Genomic DNA, 20478 nt, shown 5'->3' with positions numbered 1-20478 from the left:
ATGATAAAAAGCACATGTAAATACGTGGTTTTCCATAGTCACACCAAACAAAGTGATTGCCATAACTTTAAACCCTTAACGCACCATGACGCAACTGTATGCCATGGTTTGCCCTGCATTAAGGCACCATGAGGTATAGTAACGTCATGGTGCTTTTCTGTCACCATGTCAAAAGACATGGCGACAGAACAGTGACATCGGCTGTCACAGACAGCCGATAGTCACTGGGACTTGTAGGGGGAACAATCGCAATCACTGACCAATTGCAGCCTGCGATCACTGTGATAGGTCAGTAAGTAGTAGTAGTAGTAGTAGGTAGCCATGCTAGCCGATCGGCGGTTGGCAACAGGAGGCCTAACAATGGCCTCCTGTTTGCCATGTACGACGTGTTAGGCCTCGTCCGGATGCGGGGCTTAAAAGGCTTCCAGCCATGGATGAAAGATGGCGGCAGGCTCAGAAGCTGAGCCTGCGCCATCAGCCGAAGGGTGAGAAGCCGTATGTTACAGCTGACATCCTACTGTGACGGCAGGGAACAGAGCTAGCTCCGCTCCTTGCCTTTAACCCCTTAGATGCCGCGATAAAAAGCGATCGCGGCATCTTAGTGGTTTCCAGATCAGCATCGCTGCAATGTGGTCGCAGGGATGCGGATCGTTGCTATGGCAACCGGAGGCCAACAGTGGCCTCCTGGTCTGCCAAGTACGGAAGCCTTTTAGGCCCCGCCTTTTATTATAGGAAAAGAATGAAAAATTTAAAAAAAGTACACATATTTGGTATCACCACGTTTGAACAACGCAAACTATAATGTTATTTTTCCTGCACGGTGAACACTGCAAAAAAAAAAAAATATTCCAGAATCGCTATTTTTTGGTCACCATCCCTTCTAAAGTGTAGAATAAAAAGTGTTAAAAAAGTCGCACGTACCCCAAAATAGTACTAATAAAAACTACAACCCGTCCCGCAAAAAACAAGCCCTTACAAAGTTTTGTCAACGCAAGTTATGGCTCTCAGAATATGGCGACACAAAAGTAAATTATTTATAAAAAAAAAGTGGTTTTGTGCAAATGCTGCAAAACGTAAAAAAACCGATATACATATGGTGTCGCCGTAATCGACCCGCAGAATAAAGTAAAATGTATTTTATTACCTCAGGGTGAACACTGTAAAAAATAACATTGTCAGAATTGCTGGTTTTTGGTCACCTTGCTTGCCAAAAAAATTTAACAAAAAGTTATCAAACAATTGCGTGTACCCCAAAATGGTACTATGAAGACTACAGATTGTCCCGCAACGAATAAGATCCGGTGGAAAAAAAAAAATAAGAGTTCTGGCTCCCAGAATATGGTGACAAAAAATGTGTAAAGCGTTCCAAAAGCAGATAAGATCAAGAACCATTTATCAGTGCGACACTGGCCACAAATCTATGAATTATTTGTTTACCCCATTATTATACCCTCTTATTATGCCCTGATATACTCCGCACAGTTCACATATGCCCCCTCATTATAAACTGAAATACCAGTAAAACCATACAGAACAACTGCCAAGCAAAATCTGCGATCCAAAAGCCAAATGGCGCTCCCTCCCTTCTGAACCCTATAGCGTGCCCAAAGAGCAGTTTACATCCACATAAATAGCATTGCCATACCCAAGAGAACTGGCTTAACAGTTTATGAGATATTGGTCTTCAGTGGCACAAACTGGGCACAACATATTGTGCACTATATTGCAAAATTGCAATTTTCACTTTGCACCATTCGCTGGGCACTAATTTCTAATGTAGAATCACCTGTGGGGTAAAAATGCTCAGTACACCCCTTAAAATGCCCTAAGGGGTGTAGTTTCCAGTATAGGTGTCACTACTTGGTGGTTTGCTTTACTATTTGACCTCAGAGCCCTGCATTTGTGGGCCAATGATGTGAAAATCACCAAAATACGCCCCAAATGTGCATAGTGGTCTTCACTTCTGAGCCCTCTCATATGTCCAGACAAATTATAAATGCCTTGAAGGGTGTCGTTTCCAAAATGGGGTCACTTCTTGGGGCTTCCACTGTACTCTGGTACCTCAGGGGTTTTGCATATGCGACATGGTGGCCAAAAACCAATCCAGCAAAACCTGCATGCCAAATAGAGCTCCTGCCATTCTGAGCCCTGCCGTGTGTCCAAACAGCAGTTTATGACCACATGTGGGGTATTGCCGTAACCGGGAGAAATTGCTTTACAAATGCTGGGGTGCTTTTTCTCCAGTATCCCTTGTGAAAATGAAGGCATTCTACAATTTAGTGGAACAAAATGTAGATTTTCATTTTCACAGCCTAATTCCAATAAATTCTGCAAAAGTCTAAAGGCTCACTATACCCCTAGATAGATTCCTTGAGGGGTGTAGTTTCCCAAATGGGGTCACATTTGGGGGGTTTTCACTGTTTTGGCCTCTCATGGGCTTTGCAAATGAAACATGGAACCGAAAAACAATCAAGCAAAATTTGAGCTCCAAAAGCCATATGGCGCTCCTTCCCTTCTGATCACTGCCGTGGGTCCAAACAGCAGTTTATTAACACATATGCGGTATTCCCGTAATCAGAAGAGTTTGCTTTACAAATGTTGGGGTTATTTTTCTCCTTCATCTATTGTGAAAATGGAACAATCTGAGCTAAAACGTCATTTTATTAGAAAAAACTTAGATTTTCATTTTCACAGCCTAATTACACTAAATTCAGCAAAATACCTGTAGGGTCTAAATACTCACTATAACCCTAGATTGATTCCTTGAGGGGTGTAGCTTGCCAAATGATGTCTTTTTTGGGGTGTTTGCTTTGTTTTGGCCCCACAAGACATCCTCAAACCCGACATGATGCCGAAGATATATTCTAATAAAAAGGAGGCCCCCAAATCCTGTAGGTGCTCCTTTGCTTCTGAGGCCTGTGCTTCAGCCCAGTAGCACGCTAGGGCCACATGTGGGATATTTCCAAAAACTGCAGATTCTGGGCAATAAATATTGAGTTGCGTTTCTCTGGTGGAACGTTCTGTGTTACAGAAAAAAATGGATTAAATCTGATTTTCTGCAAAAAAAATGACATTTATAAATTTCACCTTTAATTTGCTTTAATTCTTGGGAAACGCCTAAAAGGTTAAGAAACTTTCTAAATGCTGTTTTGAATACTTTGAGGGGTTCAGTTTTTAAAATGGGGTGATTTATAGGGGCTTTATAATATAGAAGGCCCTAAAAACTGGATCAGAACGGAACCGGTCCCTAAAATAAGGCTTTTTAAATTTTCTTGAAAGTGTGAGAAATTGCTGCTAAAGTTTTAAGCCTTGTAACGTCCTAGAAAAATAAAAGGACGTTAAATAAACAATGAAAACAAAGTAGACATATGGGCAATTTTAAATAGTAGCTATTTTGTGTGGTATTGCTATCGGTCTTACAAGCAGATACATTTAAATAAAAATTTAAAAAAAAACTGCACATTTTTGCACATTTTCTCCACATTTTGGTGTTTTTCACAAATAAACACTGAATGTGTCGACCAAATTCTACCACTAACTTAAAGAGGCTGTCACCAGATTTTGCAACCCCTATCTGCTATTGCAGCAGATAGGCGCTGCAATGTAGATTACAGTAACGTTTTTATTTTTAAAAAACGAGCATTTTTGGCCAAGTTATGACCATTTTTGTAGTTATGCAAATGAGGCTTGCAAAAATCCAAGTGGGTGTGTTTAAAAGTAAAAGTCCAAGTGGGTGTGTATTATGTGCGTACATCAGGGCGTTTTTAATACTTTTACAAGCTGGGCTCTCTGAAGAGAAGTAACATCCTCTTCTCTTCAGAACGCCCAGCTTCTGACAGTGCAGATCTGTGACGTCACTCACAGGTCCTGCATCGTGACGGCCACATCGGCACCAGAGGCTACAGTTGATTCTGCAGCAGCATCAGCGTTTGCAGGTAAGTCGATCTTACCTGCAAACGCTGATGCTGCTGCAGAATCAACTGTAGCCTCTGGTGCCGATGTGGCCGTCACGATGCAGGACCTGTGAGTGACGTCACAGATCTGCACTGTCAGAAGCTGGGCGTTCTGAAGAGAAGAGGATGTTACTTCTCTTCAGAGCGCCCAGCTAGTGAAAGTATTAAAAACGCCCCGATGTACGCACATAATACACGCCCACTTGGACTTTTACTTTTAAACACACCCACTTGGACTTTTGCAAGCCTCATTTGCATAATTACAAAAATGGTCATAACTTGGCCAAAAATGCTCGTTTTTTAAAAATAAAAACGTTACTGTAATCTACATTGCAGCGCCTATCTGCTGCAATAGCAGATAGGGGTTGCAAAATCTGGTGACAGAGCCTCTTTAACCCATTTGGGACAAAGTCATTTTTTGATTTTTCATTTTCGTTTTTCACTCCCCGCATTCCAAGAGGGATAACTTTTTTATTTTTCCATCAATAAAGTGGCGTGAGGGCTTTTTTGTGGCAGGAGTTGTAGTTTCTTTTGGTACCATTATCCATATAATGTACTGGGAAACTGAAAATAAATTATTTGTGGGCTGAAGTTAGAAGAAACAGATTCCTCAATTGTTTTTATGGGTTTAGTTTTTACGGCTTTCACCGTGCGGTAAAAACGTCAACTTATGTTTATGCTGTGGCTCAATACGATCACGGTGATACCAAATTTATATAGTTTTTTTTTTTTATATTTTATTGATAATAAATTTTGTTTAAAAAAAAAATAATTGTTTTTTGTCTCCACATTCTGAGAGCCATAACTTTATTTTTTTACCGATTGAGCGGTGTGAGGGCTTATTTTTTGTGGGACGAGCTGTAGTTTATAGTTTTAATCGATACCATAATTTGGTACGAAGAACTTTTTGTGAAATTTTTTTGAGAGCCAAGTTGACAAAAAAAAAAGAGCGATTTTGGCGGTTTACGTTTTTTACGGCGTTCACCGTACGCTATATTGTAATAGTTCAGACTTACACGGACGCAGCGATACCAATTTTGTTTGCTTTTTTTTTAATTACTTTAGGGGGAAAATAGGAAAAGGGGCGTTTTTTGAACTTTTAATACTTTTAGGTTTTTTTCCACACATTTCATTAGCCCCCCTAGGGCACTTGAACCAGCGATCGTTAGATCGCTGGTACAATATACTGCAATACTAACGTATTGCAGTACATCGTAATTTTTACAGGCTTCTGTCATTCGTTCCCCGGGCTGCCATAACAACCGTCGTCACCCCCCGATCTCACTGCGGGGGGGGGGGGGGGGAGATGAGCTGTCAGAGGGGGCTTACCCCCCTCTTTTCAACGCCTGAGCTACTGCGGTCGCGATTAACTGCAGCATTTGAGGGGTTAAACAGCCAGGAACAGCGAGATCGCTGCTCTCGGCTGTTAGGCCCGGGTGTCCGCTGTAAAATACAGCCGACACCCGCAGTATATGGAGCGCGCTCCACACATCACCCCCGCACCCGGACTAATGAGTTTCTCAATGGACAACTGGGCGTGTTTTACTTTTTGGCCAGAAATAGTCAGGATTCTCTGAATAGACATCCCGTCCTGGCTGGAGGTTATGTATATTCATTGTCCGGACACCGCAGTAACGTTATAGTGTGTTTATGTGGCTGCACATAGCGATACAGATATATCGCTATGTGCAGAGTAAATGAATGGAGAGAAGTGTATGACGCTGATTGGTCAGCGTCATACACTCCTCCGTACAACGCCCACTTGGTCAAAAAATAAAACACGCCCAGTTGTCCATTGAGAAACTAATTAGCATAAAGCTAATATAGGTCTAAATAAAAAAAACACTGCTCTAATCTACATTACAGTGCCGATCACATCATGTACAATATAGGGAATTTATAATCTGGTAACAGAGCCTCTTTAAAGATGTGAATAAACCTTTAAAGACTTAAATTAAAAACAGGGGAAAAAAACCCTGATATATGCTTTTATTTTTCCTGTTGTTGAGTAATAGTTCAAGTCATATCAAATGTGGAGATCTCTCCCCACCTTTGCCCTGAGAATCTAGAATCTCCTCCCATGAATACCTGGGTGATTCATTCTCACGTGAAGAAATACAGTTCTGGAATTGGCACAAATATATTAATTTATACTTGCTGGAAAAAAAAAAAAATCTGCATGAAGACTCAAAATTCACTGTCAGCAGGCATATCCCTCCATACCCAAGGGGACTTACTAGTCCTTCTCAATGAATTACAATATCATCAAAAAGTTTATTTCAGTAATTCAAAAAGTGAAACTCATATTATAAAGATTCATTACACACCGAGTGATCTATTTCCAGCATTTTTTGCTTTTAATGTTGATGATTATGGCTAAAAGTAAGGCCTCATGCACACGACCGTAGCCATGTGCACGGCCGTGATTTTCGGGTCGGCCAGCAGAGGACTGACAGTCGCGCAGAAGTCGCGGGCCATGCACATGTCATTATTTTAATGAGCCTGGACCGCAGAACACGGCCATAATAAGACATGCCCATTCTTTCTGCGGTCCAGGCTCCCGGGCCATGCACGGGCCGTGAAAACCACGGTCGTGTGCATGGCCCCATAGGAATGAATGGGGCTGCAATTCTGGATTTTCGGGGGAAAAGCACGTTCGTGTGCATGGGGCCTTAGAGTATGTTCACATGCGGAGTCAAAAACGTCTGAAAATACAGAGCTGTTTTCAAGGGAAAACAGCTCCTGATTTTTAGACTTTTTTTAAGCCACTCGCGTTTTTCACGGCCGTTTTTGGAGCTTTTTTCAATAGAGTCTATGAAAAACGGCTCCAAAAACATCCCAAGAAGTGACCAGTACTTCTTTCAAAAAGGCTGCATAAACAAACGGCACGTCGGAACAGAACGCCGTTTTTCCCATTGCAATCAATGGGCAGATGTTTGGAGGCGTTCTGCTTCCGATTTACCGGCCGTTTTTGGCCCGAAAAACATCCGAAAATAAGCAGTGTGAACATACCCTTAATGAAAACCAAAAATTTGGTGTCTCAGAAATGTCGAATATTACATAAGCCCAATTTCACAAATGATTTTACATTTTTTTAATACATAAATGTTGTCCTACTGAGAAGTATGTAGGCGATCAGCTGCTGCAGTGTTATGGAAGCCCAGGTTGCTTTGATAGCGGCCTTCAGCTCGTCTGCATTGTCGGGTCTGGTGTCTCATCTTCCTCTTGACAATACCCTATAGATTCTCTATGAGGTTTAGGTCAGGCGAGTTTGCTGGCCAATCAAGCGCAGTGATACTGTGGTTATTAAACCAGGTATTGGTACTTTTGGCAGTGTGGGCAAGTGCCAAGTCCTGCTGAAAAATGAAATCAGCATCTCCATAAAGCTTGTCAGCAGAGGGAAGCATGAAGTGCTCTAAAATTTCCTGGAAGACGGCTGCGCTGACTCTGGACTTGATATAACACAGTGGACCAACACCAGCAGATGACATGGCTCCCCAAACCATCACTGACTGTGGAAACTTCACACTGGACCACAAGCAACTTGGATTGACGCCTCTCCACTCTTCCTCCAGACTCTAGGACCTTGTTTTCCAAATTAAATGCAAAGGACTTTGGACCACTGAGCAACAGTGTTGGTCCACTGCGTTATATCAAGTCCAGAGTCAGCGCAGCCGTCTACCAGGAAATTTTGCTATTATGGCATATTACTTGAATATACCATGCAATTCTGATTGGTGGAGGTCAGACCTCTGGGACCCACTCTGATTACATGAACAAAAGGACCAGGGCTAAATAAGATTGGCTGTGTTGTAGTTCCCTGCACAGCGGGTAACTGGGAGCGCACTGTGCAAGGAAAATTTGTGAAGAAGCAGCAGACACTTTTGCTCCTCCATTTTGCGGATCGGTGGGGGTCCTGGCAGGTGGACCCGCACCGATCAGTAAGTAATGGCATATCCTAATGATTTGCGGTCACTTACTACCTTGGGAAAACCCCTTTAAGTAAAACTCTAAGGCTGGGTTCACACGACCATGTTACATCCGTAATGTACGAAACGTATTTCGGCCGGAAGACCCGGACCGAACACACTGCAGGGGGCCGGGCTCCTAGCATCATACTTATGTACGACGCTAGGAGTCCCTGCCTCTGCGTGGAACTACTGTCCAGTACTGAAAACATGATTACAGTACGGGACAGTTGTCCTGCAGCGAGGCAGGGACTCCTAGCATCGTACATAACTATGATGCTAGGAGCCCGGCCCCCTGCAGTGTGTTCGGTCCGGGTCTTCCGGCCGAAATACGTTCCGTACATTACGGACGTAACATGGTCGTGTGAACCCAGCCTAAAGGTGATATCACACCGCCCGACGTGGGGCATGTAAATGATCGCAGAACAGCGAGACAGCTCGTTGATCGGCGCTCGTTTGCTCCTTGCTCGTTACTCTGATCACTCGTCCCCATACATTTTTATCATGTTGGCAGCGCGTCTCCCTGTTTACACAGGGAGATGCGCTGCCGACAACGATAATATTTTCTGCATTTAAAACTATGCATTTGCTCGTTCATCAGCTGATGGTTCCCCGTTTACACAGGGCAATTATCGGGAACGCGCATTCTGTGGACACTTGTTTGCCAGATAAGTGGCTGGTGTAAAGGGGCCTTTAGGCCAAATTCAATTGAAATCATTAACAACTTAGCGACTGACCGCTGACTTTTGATGACGGGCGGTACAGGTCCCCAGTCTACAGCAACGAACGTATTTTGGCTTCGCTGTAGAAGAGGCTTCTTAGAGCTCCAGTGTGCACTCATCCTCTAAGCAGGCGCTGTAACTAACAGCTTCTGAAGAGAGCAGCCTGCTGAATGTAGCTAGGTTAAGAAAAAAAAAAAAATCAGACCCAGCTGTTTAAAAAGGTAAGGGGTCACGAAATATTTTTTATATATATATATATATATATATATATGTATGTTATTGCTTTTATTATGTCATTAAAATAAATTTTATTTATGTTTTACTTTTTTCTTTCTTTTACTTCTCTATGGGGGTTGCCATTTTTTTTTTCATCTCTGTATGTGTCGATTAACGACACATACAGAGATGGAATACGGCACATACATCCCCATAGAGAATGCGAACGGGAGCCGTTCCATTCACTATGGCGTACGCCGTCTGTGTGGGAACGGCGCATGCACCGCTCCCACACAGTCCAAAAGGAAGGTCTTCGGCAGAGCGACATCCGGCACGATTTTCATGTGGACCGGAAGCCGCGGCCGGACAGTAAGATGACTACTTCCGGTTGCGGCTTGCGTCCATATATTCAAAAGCAAGGACAGGGAGCAGAGCCAGAGGCAGGAGCAGGTAAGTTATGTTTGTGTGTGTATGTTCGTGTTATACTGTGTGATTACCACTGTATCTAATCCTCCTACACTGTGCATTCGCTCAAAAAATGGCGGCACACAGTGTAGGAGGTTTGAACATTCAACCCCCTCCTTTCTCCTGGTACTAGCCAGGATAAAGGAGGGGGGATGGTTTGAGCACACTAGAGCGAGTGTGTCTTCTCCAATTTTGCAGCATAAAGCAAGGAGGTTGCTTTACCACACGCCAATGCTGCAATTTTGGGAATTGCTCCCTCTAGTGACCAGCACATGGAAATGTTATAAATTAGAATCTAATTTATAATATTTCCTGACTTGTGAAAAAATTAGAACAATGTCTAATCATTTATATACTAACTGTTTGCCGCTAGAAATTTTTTTTTTTAGTTACATTCCCTTTAACTCTTTGATCCGTGACCGCGGTATGATCAAAAGGGACTCTTTTCTTCGATCGCATCACTGGAAACCCGGTAACGTGGTGGCTGACCCTTTGCAGTCAGCCCTGATGACCTAGAAAGGACCCCAGGGCTGTCTGATCTGTAAGCCTGCTGTTAGGGCACATTATGGGTTACCCTAACAGCAGCCTGTGTCATAGAGATGCAGTGTAATGTATTAGCATACAGGAGTACGCTAATGCATTATAAGTATAAAATAAGATATATATATATATATATATTTATTATATATGTATTAGAATTAGTATACTGCGACAACAAGCCAAGGGCCGCCAGATGACAGGATGTACTGTGTAAAGGGATGCAAATTTATCATAGAGGATCCACTGTGGCTCATTGCCAACAAATTGCCTATTACCCAGCAAATAAATGGGTGCCTCACAGTGAATATGCTGAACACACTAATGGGACTGCCTGTAAGAATAACTAGCATGCGGGCTATTCTATATTAGTTATTCTGCTGGTGGACCTAGAGGGAGGGTGCCGACAACACTGTGTAGGCCAGGCCTCTGTATGTATTGGAGTCTATATTTGCACCCTCTTCTACTATCAAATGTAAAGCATTGTGTAACATGTTGACGCTATATAAATAAGGACCAATAATAATAAAGCTAGACATTAAACGTAATCCTGCTCTTTTTCTGCCGACAACTTGCGTCTAAAGGAATTAGCAAACCCTGTTGATCGTTCATTCTCAGGAAGAAAAAAAACAAACAGGATCAGTCATGTTGGCATTTGTGAAACTAGCAGCACCGAAAGAGTATGGCAGCCACTTACTCTTCCTCCCATCATACAAATAATCAGCATGTACAACTAAGCAGAGTGCTCTTGTTTAAGGACTTGAGTCATGTATTTCATTTTATTTTCATGAGTTAGATCATGTGTTTCTTCTTTTTTAATGTCCTAGTTATTTAAATTTTAATTGAATAAACCTGGGGCCGGCCATATTTAAGACACACACTTCCTTCCTGTATTGTGTGTATATACAGTATAGAAGGGTGTGTGTGCTTTATGGAAGTTGAAATGAATGGGAGTCAATTGACAGAGAAATGTCATAGATTATTACAGAATTATCTCCAGGAAATGATGGAGTACAGAGACCAGGAAGTGACAGGGGAGATGCATAGAGAACCTTATCTGGGTGTAGAGTGTATAGTGTTGGTATCCTGCCCTACTTAGTCTTCCGGCAGAACAATAGAGCTGTCAGTAACTCACTTTCCCTCTAATGATAATGAGATGACTCTCCTCATTCCACCCTACTCTATACAGCAAAGCTGAAAAGTGAGCAAAAGAAAACTGGAAGTGTCAGCCGACTGTGACTGCTCTAGTGGCAAGTGTGAAAACTGGAATATTTCAAGATCGTTTTTATGTAGATAGTCACATTAACTCCTTAAAGACGAAGGACAGATATATCCCCTATGCAGTGGCTAGTTCCCGGATAAGGTGGACATATCCGTCCTCTGATCGCGTGGGTACTGCTAGTGTACCCACGCTATCAGCGGCAGGAGCACGGCTGTTACACACAGCCTGGCTCCTGCCCCAACTGCCAGAATCTAAGCGCTCTCAGATTCCGACAGTTTAAGCCATTAGATGCCGCCATCAATAGCGACAGCGGCATCTAATGTGTTTGACAGATGGAGGGAGCTCCTCCTGTCACACCATTGGCGCCCCCGCAAAGAAATTGCGTGGAGCTGTTGGATTTCCATGGCAGCTGGGGGCCTAATTGATTACCTGTCAGCTTTACACTGACAGGCAATAATGCTTTGTTATACTAAGTATACCAAAGCATTATATCAGCAATCAGAAGAACGCAAAGTGAAGTCACCTAGTGGGGGAAAAAAAAAAAAAAGTTAAAATAGGTAAATAAAGTTTATGGAAAAAATAAAATAAAAATTACAGTAAAAATAAAACCACTTCCCCCCCCCCCCCCAAAAAAAAGTGGTTTTATTTAGTAAAAGTGTCAAAACAAGTAACGACTCGAACAATAAAATGAACACATTAAACTGCCGGATGAACGGCGTCCAAAAAACGCAAAAACCAACGGCAAAATTTTTTTTTTTCTCCCATTCCCCCCCATAAAAAAGTTAATCAATAAGTCCCATGTACCTCAAAATAGTACTAATGAAAACGACACCTTGCCTCACAAAAATCAAGCCAACATACGGCCACATTGACGGAAAAAAAAAGTTACGGCTCTTGGAATGCGGCGGTGCAAAAACAAGTAATTTTAAAAAAAAGGGTTTTTATTGTACAAACTTAGAAAAACGTATAAAACTTTTACATATTTGGTATCCCCGTAATCGTGCCGACCCACAGAATAAAGGTAATATGTTATTTACACTGCATAGTATACGGCAAGTAAACTTAATTTATAACGTGAAAATCAATGCTGGAATAGCTGCTTATTTTCAATTCTCTCCTAAAATAAATTTAATCGATACATTATATGCACCCAAAAATGCAATTGCAGAATACAAATCGCCCCGCAAAAAACAAGCCCTTTTACGGCTATGTCAACGGAATAAAAAAAAAAGTTACGACTGTTGGAATGCGACCGTAAGAAAATAAAAAATAATCCTTGTCATTCAGGACCGAGCTCATTTTGGCCTTCAGGACCAGACCCATTTTTTCAAATCTGACATCTATCACTTTATGTGCTAATAACTTCGGAATGCTTTTACCTATCCAAATCGATTATGTGATTGTTTTCTCGTGACATATTGTACTTTATGTTAGTGAAAAAATTTGGTCGATAAATTCATTGCTTATTTGTGAAAAACACCAAAATTGAGAAAATTGTAAGAAATTATGATTTTTCTCATTTTAAATGTATCTGCTTGTAAAACACATAGTAATACCACACAAAATAGTTACTAATTAACATTTACCATATGTCTACTTTATGTTTGCATCGTTTTTTGAACATCCTTTTATTTTTCTAGGACGTTACAAGGCTTAGAACTTTAGCATCAATTTCTCACATTTTTAAGAAAATTTCAAAAGGCTATTTTTTTCAGGGACGAGTTAAGTTCTGAAGTGGCCCTATACATTAGAAACCCCAATAAAACACCACATTTTGAAAACTGCACCCATCAAAGTATTCAAAACAGCATTCAGAAAGCGTTTCAACCCTTTAGGCGTTTTACAGGAATTGAAGGAAAGTAGAGGTGAAATTTTCAAATTTCATTTTTTTTTTACAAAATTCATTTGTAATACATTTTTTTCTGTAACCCAGAAGGTTGTACCCGAGAAACGCATCTTAAAATTTATTGCCCAGATTCTGCAGTTTTTAGAAAGATCCCACATGTGGCGCTAAAGGACTGAAGCACAGGCCTCAGAAGCAAAGGTGCACCTAGTGGATTTTGGGGCCTCCTTTTTTTAGAATATATTTTAGGCACCATGTCAGTTTTGAAGAGGTCTTGTGGTGCCAAAGCAGTGGAAACCCCCAAAAGTGACCCCATTTTTGAAACTACACCCCTAGGGGTATAGTTAGAATTTTGACCCCACAGGTTTTTTGCTAAATTTATTCGAATTAGTCTGTGAAAATGAAAATCTACTTTTTTTCTGGAAATACTTAGGATTTTCGAATTTTTGCAAGGAATAAAAGGAGAAAAAGAACCCCAAAATTTGTAAAACAATTTCTCCCAATTACGGAAACACCCCATATGTGGTAATAAACTGCTGTTTGGACCCACGGCAGTGCTCAGAAGGGAAGGAGCGGCATTTGGATTTTGGAGCGCTGATTCTGGTTTTCGGTGCCGTGTCGCGTTTGCAACGCCCTGAAGGGACCTAAACATTGGAAACCCCCTGAAAGTGACCCCCATTTTGGAAACTATACCCCTCAAGGAATTTTTCTAGTGGTATAGTTAGCATTTTGACCCCACAGGTTTTTTGCTGAATTTATTGGAATAAAATTTAAAGGAATAAAAGGAGAAAAAGCACTGCAAAATCTGTAAAGCAATTTCTCCTAATTACGGCAATACCACATATATGGTAATAAATTGCTGTTTGGGCCCACGGCAGGGCTCAGAAGGGACGGAGCACCATTTGGATTTTGCAGCTCAGATTTTGCTGAATTGGTTTCTGGGGGCCACGTCGCATTTGCAGATCCCCTGAACTACCAGTATAGTAGAAATTCCCAAGGTGTGATCCCATTTTGGAGACTATAACCCTCAAAGAATTAAAATTAGAGGTGTAGTGAGCATTTTGATCCCTAAGGTGTTTTATAGATTTTATTAGAATTGGGCCGTGAAAATGAAAAAAAAATTTTTTTCCCAATAACCTGTAGATTTAGCTCATAATTTTTCATTTCCACAAGGAATACAGGAGAAAAGGCACCCCAAAATGTATTACACAATTTCTCCTGAGTAGGGAAGTACCCCATATGTGGTTGTAAACTGCTATTTGGACACACGGCAAGGGTCTAAAGAGAAAAGGCGCAGTTTCGTTTTTGGAGTAGAGATTTTACAAAATTTGTTTTTGGCTCCATGTTGCATTGCGCTGAGGTACCAGTACAGTAAACCCCCCCCCCCCCCCGAGAAGTGACCCCATTTGGGAAACTACACCCCTTAAGGAATTCATCTAGAAGTGTAGTGAGCATTTTGACCTCAAAGGTTTTGCAGAAATAAGTGCACAGTGGATGTTGCAGATTGAAAATTGCCATTTTCCACAGATATGCTATTTCAGTGCCCAATGTGTTGGGCCCAGCTTGTACCACCGTAGACACACACCCCATAAATTCTTAAGAGGGTTCTCCAGAGTACGGTAATACCCCATATGTGGTCATAAACTGCTGTTTGGGCACACTGCCAGGCCCAGAAGGAGTGCCATTTGGCTTTTGGAGAACAGATTTTGCTTGGTAGTAGTTTTGTTTAGTGTTTTACTTGTGTTTCAGTTTATAATGTGGGGACATATGTAATCTGTGCAGAGTACATCAGGGTATATGTAAACTGGGCGGAGTACATCAGGGTATATGTAAACTGTGAGGCGTACATCAGGGTATATGTAATCTGGGCGGAGTGCATCAGGGTATATGTAAGCTGTGCGGAGTACATCCGGGTATATGTAAGCTGTGCGGAGTACATCAGGGTATATGTAAGCTGTGCGCAGTACATCAGGGTATATGTAAACTGTGCAGAGTACATCAGGGTATATGTAAACTGTGCAGAGTACATCAGGGTATATGTAAACTGTGCAGAGTACATCAGGGTATATGTAAACTGTGCAGAGTACATCCGGGTATATGTAAACTGTGCAGAGTACATTCGGGTATATGTAAGATGGGCGGAGTACATCCGGGTATATGTAAGATGGGCGGAGTACATCCGGGTATATGTAAGATGGGCGGAGTACATCAGGGTATATGTTAGCTGGGCGGAGTGTATCAGGGTATATGTAAGCTGTGCGGAGTACATCCGGGTATATGTAAGCTATGTGGAGTACATAAGGGTATATGTAAGCTGGGTGGAGTACATCAGGGTATATGTAAACTGTGCGGAGTACATCAGGGTATATGTAAGCTGGGCGGATTGCATCAGGTCATAATAGGATGATGTAATAATAGAGTAAATGAATAATTAAATTAATTATCCATGGATAGTGACGTACGCTTTGAACCAATCCTTTATGCACGGGCCGGATTTTTGGGTGCAGGAGTCGCACTTCTAAAGGGTGTCCGTGGTATTGTACAAAATATCTGCACTCCAGCATTGTCTAATCTTTGACTTCTTCACTAGACCCATATGTAGCACAGACCCCAAAATGTCATAGTTTCCGCTGCATTTACAGGGTCTACCAGTGGGGGCGGCAAATGATGACCTGGAGTGTTAGGTGAAGAACTACTGCACATATAAATTAGTCTGGGCCGTCGTTTTGCATTATTGCGTTCCAAGGGTCATAACTTTTTATTTTTCCGTTGACGAGCTGTGCGAGTGCTTGATTTCCATGGGACGAGCTGTAGTTTTTATTAGTATAATTTTCGGCTACATGTGATAATTTGATCAGTTTTTATTCAATTTTTTGGGAGATGAGGAGACCAAAAAACAGAAATTCTCTCAATGTTGTTTTTATAAATTTTCAACGGCGTTCCCTGTGCAATATAAACAACATGTTTACTTTATTCTGCGGTTCGATACTATTATGGCAATACCAAATTTAAATAGTTTTTATATGTTTTACTACTTTTACACAATAAAAAACACTTTTTTCTAAATAAAGTGTTTTAGTGTCACCATATCCTGAGAGCCATAACTTTTTTATGTTGACGGAGCTGTGTTAGGGCTTGTTTTTTGCGTGACAAACCGTAGTTTTTATTGGTACCATGTTGGGGTACGTGGGACTTTTTGATCACACTTTATTCCATTTTTTTGGAAACAACGTGACCAAAAAAGGAAAAATTCTGCCAGTTTATTGTATTTTTTCTACGGTGTTCACCGTGCGGGATAAATAATATGATATTTTTATAGGTCAGGCAGATACGAACGCGGCGATACCTATTATGTCTAGTTTTTGTCTTTTTTTTCTAATTATTTAGGGCTTGATCAGGAAAAAAAGGCGATTATTGTTTTTATTACGTAAAACTTTTATTTATCTAAAACTTTTTTTTTCACTTTTTATTTTACACATACTCGGGGACTGGAAGATCTGATCTTCTGATCCCCTGTACAATACACTGCACTACTTATGTATGTACTTGTGTAGTGCAGTGTATTCTAACTGTCATTTTACAACTGACAGTTGAGCCTATTAGGTCCTGCCTCGGGCAGGACCTAATAGGTTCCCATACCTGGCCGCCACGAAGCCGTTGCTAGGCTTCCTGGTTGCCATTGCAACCATCAGCACCCCGCGATTTTTCGCGGGGGGCCAATGGGGTACAGAGTGAGCCCCCTCCCTCTGTGTCAATCACTTAAATGCAGCTGTCGCTATTGACAGCGGCAATTGAGGGGTTAAACGGCAACGATCGGAGAGAACTGTGATCGCCGCCGCTGCAGCGGGATGTCAGCTGTATATTACAGCTGACACCCGCAGAATATGAAGCGCGCACAGCTCCTGTGCCCGATTCATCCTCCGGTCGTAACTGTACGCCCATTTGCGGGAACGACCCGCTAAAAAGGACGTACAGTAATGTAAATTTGCGGGAAGTGGTTAAGGGGGTTAAAAAAAAAAAAACAAAAAAAAAACACAACAAGTCTAGCAAGCAAAATGGGGGAGCTGGAGGCCTTGATACTGGAAGAAAATATAGATATAGTTGGTGTTGCTGAAACATGGCTGGACTCTTCACATGACTGGGCTGTAAATCTACAGGGTTTTACACTTTTTCGGAAAGACAGGACAAATAGGAAAGGTGGTGGTGTATGTCTGTATGTGAGAAGTGATATGAAGGCGAGTGTGAAAGAGACAATAGTGGGTGAATACTGTGAGGAGGTTGAAACCTTGTCGGTGGAACTAGAAAGGGAGGTAAACACTGAAAAAATTACTTTTGGTGTAATCTATAGACCCCCCAATATAACTGAGGAGATAGATGTTCAGCTATATAAACAGATGGAGCAGGCTGCACAGGCGGGTACTGTAGTGATAATGGGAGATTTTAATTTCCAGGATATTAATTGGTGTCATGGTTCGGCTTCAACTGCAAAGGGGAGACATTTCCTCAACCTGTTGCAGGAAAATTTTATGGGCCAGTTTGTGGAAGACCCGACTAGAGGTGAAGCTCTGTTGGATCTGGTGATTTCTAATAATGCAGATCTTGTTGGGAACGTCAATGTTCGTGAAAACCTCGGTAACAGTGATCATAATATAGTTACATTTTACCTATACTGTAAAAAACAAACGCAGGCTGGGAGGGCAAAAACATTTAATTTTAAGAAAGCCAATTTCCCCAGGATGAGGGCGGCAATTCAGGATATGGACTGGGAAGAACTAATGTCAAATAATGGAACAAATGATAAATGGGAGATTTTCAAATTTACTTTGAGTTATTATAGTGCAAAATGTATTCCTACAGGTAACAAGTATAAACGACTCAAATTAAACCCCACATGGCTTACACCTTCTGTGAAAGGGACAATACATGACAAAAAAAGGGCATTTAAAAAATACAAATCTGAGGGTACAGCTGTAGCCTTTGTAAAATATAAAGAGCTTAATAAAATCTGTAAAAATGTAATAAAATTAGCAAAAATACAAAATGAAAGGCAGGTGGCCAAGGATAGTAAAACAAATCCCAAAAAATTCTTCAAGTATATAAATGCAAAAAAGCCCAGGTCTGAACATGTAGGACCCCTAGATAATGGTAATGGGGAGTTGATCACAGGGGATCAAGAGAAGGCAGAGTTACTAAATGGGTTCTTTAGCTCTGTATATACAACTGAAGAAAGAGCAGCTGATGTAGCCGCTGCCAGTGCTATTAATATATCAGTTGATATACTGAATTGGATGAATGTAGAGATGGTCCAAGCTAAATTAAATAAAATAAATGTGCACAAGGCCCCGGGACCAGATGGGTTACACCCTAGAGTTCTTAAAGAGCTTAGTTCAGTTATTTCTGTCCCCCTTTTCATAATATTCAGAGAATCTCTAGTGACTGGTATAGTGCCAAGGGACTGGCGCAGCGCAAATGTGGTGCCTATTTTCAAAAAGGGCTCTAGGTCTTCCCCAGGTAATTATAGACCAGTAAGCTTAACATCCATCGTGGGGAAAATGTTTGAGGGGCTATTGAGGGACTATATACAGGATTATGTGACAATAAATAGCATTATAAGTGACAGCCAGCACGGTTTTACTAAGGACAGAAGTTGTCAAACTAACCTAATCTGTTTTTATGAAGAAGAGGTGAGCAGAAGTCTAGACAGAGGGGCCGCTGTGGTTTTAGTGTTTTTGGACTTTGCAAAGGCATTTGACACTGTCCCCCATAGACGCCTAATGGGTAAATTAAGGACTATAGGTTTAGATAATATAGTTTGTAATTGGATTGAGAATTGGCTCAAGGACCGTATCCAGAGAGTTGTGGTCAATGATTCCTACTCTGAATGGTCCCCGGTTATAAGTGGAGTACCCCAGGGTTCAGTGCTGGGACCACTATTATTCAACTTATTTATTAATGATATAGAGGATGGGATTAATAGCACTATTTCTATTTTTGCAGATGACACCAAGCTATGTAATATAGTTCAGACTATGGAAGATGTTCATGAATTACAGGCAGATTTAAACAAACTAAGTGTTTGGGCGTCCACTTGGCAGATGAAGTTTAATGTAGATAAATGTAAAGTTATGCATCTGGGTACCAACAACCTGCATGCATCATATGTCCTAGGGGGAGCTACACTGGCGGATTCACTTGTTGAGAAGGATCTGGGTGTACTTGTAAATCATAAACTCAATAACAGCATGCAGTGTCAATCAGCTGCTTTAAAGGCCAGCAGGATATTGTCGTGTATTAAAAGAGGCATGGACTCGCGGGACAGGGATGTAATATTACCACTTTACAAAGCATTAGTGAGGCCTCATCTAGAATATGCAGTTCAGTTCTGGGCTCCAGTTCATAGAAAGGATGCCCTGGAGTTGGAAAAAATACAAAGAAGAGCAACGAAGCAAATTAGGGGCATGGAGAATTTAAGTTATGAGGAAAGATTAAAAGAACTAAACCTATTTAGCCTTGAGAAAAGACGACTAAGGGGGGACATGATTAAACTTATATAAATATATTAATGGCACATACAAAAAATATGGTGAAATCCTGTTCCTTGTAAAACCCCCTCAAAAAACAAGGGGGCACTCCCTCCGTCTGGAGAAAAAAAGGTTCAACCTGCAGAGGCGACAAGGCTTCTTTACCGTGAGAACTGTGAATCTATGGAATAGCCTACCGCAGGAGCTGGTCACAGCAGGGACAGTAGATGGCTTTAAAAAAGGGTTAGATAATTTCCTAGAACAAAAAAATATTAGCTCCTATGTGTAGAAATTTTTCCTTCCCTTTTCCCTTCCCTTGGTTGAACTTGATGGACATGTGTCTTTTTTCAGCCGTACTAACTATGTAACTATGTAACAACAACAACTATATTTATAATAAAAACCTGAATAAAATTATCTTATTTTCTAATGATATAATCCCTTTAAATGTAGGTTTGTGGGGTAAAAATTGCTTGTTGAACACCTATGACAAGATAAGTGTCTCTATTTTTCAAGTGACACAATTACGAGGCAACCGTACAGTGCCCAAAACCACTCCTGTAAACCCTTTCTAAAGGTATGCGGTTAGTGTCACTTTAAGGGCGGATTTACACGAACGTGTAATACGTCCGTGCAACGCGCGTGATTTTCACGCGCGTCGCACGGACCTATGTTAGCCTATGGGGCCGTGCAGACAGTCCGTGATTTTCACGCAGCGTGTGTCCGCTGCGTGAAACGCACGACATGTCCTATATTTCTGCGCTGTTCGCGCATCACGCATCCATTGAAGTTAATGGGTGCGTGAAAATCACGCGCACCATACGGAAGCACTTCTGTGTGACGCGCGTGATTCGCGCAACAGCAGTAAGAAGTGATTGAAAACAGAAAAGCACCACGTGCTTTTCTGTTTACAAACATACAAACAGAGTGTCATAATAATGGCGGCTGCGCGAAAATCACGCAGCCGCGCATCATATGGTGATGACATACGGAGCTGTTAAGTGCCTTTTGCGCGCACAAAACGCACACGC

The 20478-nt window shown here is 41.5% G+C and overlaps 1 protein-coding gene across 1 annotated transcript in view; it reads right to left on the bottom strand.

The window, feature by feature from the left end:
* The window catches only part of SLC25A42 (solute carrier family 25 member 42), an 88337-nt gene that overhangs the window by 57118 nt on the left and 10741 nt on the right, over positions 1-20478 (bottom strand). The window lies entirely within an intron of this gene.

Source organism: Rhinoderma darwinii, chromosome 1, assembly GCF_050947455.1.
Source record: "Rhinoderma darwinii isolate aRhiDar2 chromosome 1, aRhiDar2.hap1, whole genome shotgun sequence".
NCBI lineage: Eukaryota > Metazoa > Chordata > Amphibia > Anura > Rhinodermatidae > Rhinoderma > Rhinoderma darwinii.
The sequence above is the reverse complement of the archived record's forward strand: the minus strand, read 5'-3'. Positions and strand labels throughout refer to the sequence as shown.